A 5,310-nucleotide genomic window follows, 5' to 3' on the forward strand; every position below is an offset into this window, starting at 1 on the left:
CATATTTCTTTACATTTAACACTGTCTAAGATTATGATGTTCAACAAGAATTTTATAGGCTATGAGTAGTGTTTAAATCACCCACTAAGATTACCATTTATAGTTCATCTCATAATTTGTATATGGCTTATATCATCATTTGTTCCTCACTAACATATGAAGTAAGGAAGGCCTACAGTTTTAACAGAATCTGTGTAGTTTACATAGTCAACTCTTTATTCTGCTCCTTTACACAAAGACTTTGCAACTTCTCATTAGTAAAGTTTCTATAAAATCTGAAATGTACATACTTAATAGTACTTATCTGCTACCATAACTCTTAAATACTTTATAGAAAAGAATTATGACCTGCCAAACAGTCCCAGTTTTGGCATATATAAGCAAATTCCCAAAATTAAATATATTGAAAACATTAAAACTTTTAACAAATATTAACACTTGTTGCAGTGTTCATTACGACAGATCCCTTGTATAGAATAATTGAATTCCTCCTCCAACACATCTCTTGAACAACAAATATCTGGAATTATTTTGTTTTTGACATGTCAATCTTGACTTTATTCTTAAATGTGTACTTATGTAAGAAGTACATGGTTCTAAAATTTGACGACAATTCTTTTAAACTTACATTTTGTTGAATTGTCTAGTTTAAGAAAATCAATTACAATTTATATATAGAAATGTTCTGTGCTCAATTCAGCATCACATACACTAACATTGGAATGATACAGAGAAGATTAGCATGGCCACTGCGCAAGGATGACAGGAAAATTCCTGAAGTATTCCATCACCCAATTTGTTAGGAAATGGAAAGACTTGGAAAAAAAAATTATTAAGTGAATTAAGCCAAGTCCAAAGAAACATAGGTCCCATGGTTTCTCTAATTTTCAATAACTAATGTATGTCTGAGATAAGCAGAAAAGGTCAAAAGTTATGTGTATATGACCAGATAAGATTATGTTAAGGGAAATGAAACCCAAGTTAGGGACACAACTGGTTATTTTTTTCTTGCTATTGTTTCTCACGTACTTATAACGTTCAGTGTGTTTTTTTTTTGTTGTTTCTTTATATGTTCCTCCCCCATGCTATAACACCTGTTTTCACTGTATTTGAAGTTGGTGCGCCTACATCTTGTATATACTCTCCTCTAATTTGCTGAGGGGAAGGAAAAAAAAACAAAATGCTTAAATAGGGATACAGGTAGACCTATTGTAACAATGAGATACACAAGACACTGTGTTGTAAAGTGAACTTTAAAATTGAGGCTGGGAAAGGGAGGAGGTTAATGGACTTGTGGAGGTGGGAGGGAAGGGATGGTAGGGGAACAATAAAGGAGGAGGTAACAATGCTTGTTAGGAAATGTACTCAATACCTTGCTCATGTAAGTGTTACCCCTCTGTACAGTATTTTTACAATAAGAACGTATAAAAATGTTCTGAGATGGAAGAGTTTATTTCTTTTATTTTACACATATAATATTGTTAGCAAAGAAATTCATGCAAAACTCCGATATGAAGGCATTTTGAATAAATATGTGTGTGAATGCACGCATGTGCTCAAGCACTTGAATGTGTGTTGACGTGCTCAGAGTTTGAAATCAGGGCTTCAAGGTCTTGCTAGGCCTTTTCTCTCTAGCTACTAAATGAGCTACATCTCCATTCTTGGCCCTTTGCTAGTTCATTAAAATGTTTTGAAAAATAATCGCATGAATTTATTTGCCCCAATTGGCTTCCAACTGTTATCCACAGATCTCAGGCTCCTGTGTAGATATCCCTAGTAGTTAGGATTACAGGTGTGACAAACTAGCAAAGGCTTTCAGAATAAAGTTAAAAGTAGAAGAAAATTAACTTCAGAGGGCATGTTTTAGCATCTCCAATTTTAAAGCATTTTGGAGTGATTATTTATGATTTTTTTCTACTTTTTGGATACTTATAAGACAGTAGGTGATGATATTTAAAAGTTTTAGTACTTTTTAAAAAGGATACTGGAATTGTGGGACAGAAGAAATTTGGACCTCAATGTATAAGCTCAGTTCTGTGCATGATAACCCAATGTCACCAACACAATCTGTATTGAAGACAAATGTGACAGAAAACAATCACCATGGGCAATATTTAGTATGCTATTATTTCTTGGACAATATGAATATTGAATTGAGAGTGTCATAGAATGGAGAGATTTTATCTACCTTTTGTGTATTGCTGAAAGGCTTTCAGAAACTTTGACTCATTTCTTTCCTCACTGTGTGTGTCTTTAGGCCATGCACTTACGGCCTTTAATTACAATTTTTCCCAACACTAAACATTAGCATTATAATAACATTATAATAACATTAGCATTATAGCAAATGTTATCTTAACAATTAAGGGAATAAAACTTGTGAAATACTTAACATAAACTTTTAGGAATGAGCTTTGAGTTTAGCCAGCAATCTTTTTTAAATACTAAATAGAATGTGAAAAGTAGTACAGAAACCATTACATGTAGTGAGCAACTAGAAGTAATATCTATTGATCATGCTCTGCTTCCAAGGAAGCCAGGTGGATAACTTTTCATGCTGTAAATCAAACTGGTTATGTTATGTCTTCATAGTGTAAAAATATCAGGGACAGAATGATGAAGGAATGTTGTAGACTGAGGTGAAATCCATATGAAAATGTGCAAAACTGATAAAACATAAAAGTATCTGAGCAGTATTTTGTGTTTTACAACATTTAAGTTACATCGCAAAGATAAAGAAGACATAGAAGAATAAATTCTTTTTTTGTTGTCCTATCATAGGTCCTTAGAAGAATGAACTCTTTCCTTATTCTTATACAGGCATCATCGGATGAGAGGAACTGTATTTTTTTTGTTTGCTTCCTTCCATTTGTTCTTCAGTTTGAAATCTGAGCTGCTTGAGACTGAAAGAAACCAAGAGAAATTAGACAAACAGGCTTTGGAAAGAACAATGTAAAATAAATAAACTACAGCCTTGTAACAGGTCTAACTAAATTGGGTTATATATTGCTAATTTTTAACAGAAAATGATATAAGCAATACCATGTTATTGAAAACTGAAAAATGTTAGGAGTTGCTTCATTTTTTTTTCTTTGCTACTACCTGGAATTAATTATTGATCTGGTTTAGCAAAATTAAAGATGAGATTAACCAGACCCTGGATTAAAAATGGACAAAATTTCTGAATAGACATGTTCTGCATAAAGCCCTGAAAATTGCCTGTGGGTTTACAAAGTTGTGTTTAATACAACTTCTATGCTGCCTTAATGCTTTTTGAGCAGAAGTCATTAGAGAAATATAATTCAAAATTACTATGATACATCTTCATAACTATTATAACTCATTAAAAAATCAATGGAACCAGTTATGGTGGTAAAGGCTTGTAATTCCAAGCATTTAGGAGGTTGGATTTAAGTCTAAGGCCAGTCTAGGGTACTGCAGATAGTAAAATCCTGCCCTTTTTACCTTTGAATAAACGGTAATAATGTTGGTGAGAGTGTGGAGAAAAGGAAATTTTCTACACTATTGGTCAAAACACAGGTTAGTATTCTCATTGTAGAAAGTAGTATGCAAGTTTTTAAAGAAATACAAAGTTGAGATATCATCTGACCCACCAATCATGTGATTATTTCTCTCTGGGTACCTCATAAATATATCTGTAGTTCATTGTTATTCACATTATTCACAAGAGCAGCCAAGATATAAGTCAATGTTCAGTGTTCAACTACAGATTAATAAAGCAACTGTGGTACATGCACAAATACCTTTTTCTGTTTCATCCTTAAAAATAACAAGAGACTGCTCCCATTAGCCACAACTTACAATGACCTGAAAGATGTATTCGAAATGAATAAAAATGTTGTGTTCTGATCTTTGTAAACACACACACACATACACACATACAAACACACACACACACAAACACACACACAAACACACACCTCAAATATTAAGACAGATTTTTTTTAAAGTAAAGCAAAGTGGAACTTCTGGGGCATTTAGTTCACAATGTAGAAGATACTATATATACAGTAGGAGGTATAGAGTTGAAATGTACAATATGAGGATACAGGGGACAACACTGGCCTTACATAAGAATGAAGCTAAGTAAGTAGGAGTTGTTCTTCCTAGTAGGGGTTGCTCTTTTAGTTGTTGTTCTTTCTTTCAGTAGTTGATAAGATGAATGTAATTCTTTCAATATACCTGCCTGTTTGCAGAAATGATAACAAACAATATTATCATAATGTTGCATGCTCAAGATAGAACAAACTGTCAAAATAAAATACATGAGATTATCCTTGATGTAAACTAATTATTACAAATAAGGGAAACGTTGGGAACTATGTTTCTTTAAGTCTGGCTTATTTCACTTAATATGATTTTTTCCAAGACCTTCCATTTCCTTACAAATGAGGTGGTATCTTTCTTTCTGATGGAAGCATAGTATGTGTGTATGTGTATATGTGAGTGTGTGTGTGTCATTTTCTTGATCCATTCATCTACTGAGGCGCTTCAGCGTTGATTCCATATCTTAGCTATGATAAATATTACTGTGATAACCATAATTGTGCTGGTAGCTTTAGTGTGGCCTTGTTTGTGATCATCTGGTTAAATGCCCAGAAGTGGGATTACTGGGTCATAGGAGCATTATTGTGTACATCAAGGATAATCTTAGTAGATGAGTAGAATAGCTCAATAGCTATGTACATATGACCCTATAGGATGATTCTAAGTGAAATGAACTCCAAGACATGTTCTTTGTTGTTGTTGTTCTTAATGTACTGCATGATTTATTTTTATCCTTTTCTGTTTTCTCCACCTAAGGTTTATCCCCTGTAGTCACTGTATTTGATTTTGATACCCTGGGTATTGTAAATATGTTGATCTGAACTTGAGAAGGGGAAGGAAAAAAACAATATAGTGAGACAAAGGACAAAGGGGGAACCTATGCAACAGTGATACTCACAAACAATAGGTTGGAAACGATCTTGGGAGGTGCGTTGGGAGGGAAAAGGGAGAAAAATGGGTGAAAGGGTAACAAGTTAGAAAAGAAATTAATCCATTACCTTAATTATGTAACTATAACCCCTCTGTACATTACCTTGACAATAAAATTTAAATAAAAAATAAAATAAAATATATGAGAGCAGCAATACAGTCGGTGGGACTAGGGGAAATTGTGTACTATACAAAGAAAAGTACAACAGCTGTGGAGAGCAACAATTTGACTTTAACGTAAGAAGTAATAAACTAGCATGCAGATTTTCAGCCTCATGTCAGTCACTATAAAGGGAAAACAAAATGCATAAT

At 33.4% G+C, this 5,310-nt stretch overlaps 1 pseudogene; it reads left to right on the forward strand.

Annotated features, from left to right (window-relative positions):
* Positions 1–687: 687 nt before the first annotated feature.
* On the forward strand, positions 688–800 carry LOC138813118 (U6 spliceosomal RNA; annotated as a pseudogene).
* The last annotated feature ends 4,510 nt before the right edge of the window (positions 801–5,310 follow it).

This window comes from Dipodomys merriami, unplaced genomic scaffold (assembly GCF_024711535.1).
Source record: "Dipodomys merriami isolate MVZ:Mamm:240054 unplaced genomic scaffold, mDipMer1.0.p SCAF_588, whole genome shotgun sequence".
Taxonomy (NCBI): Eukaryota; Metazoa; Chordata; class Mammalia; order Rodentia; family Heteromyidae; genus Dipodomys; species Dipodomys merriami.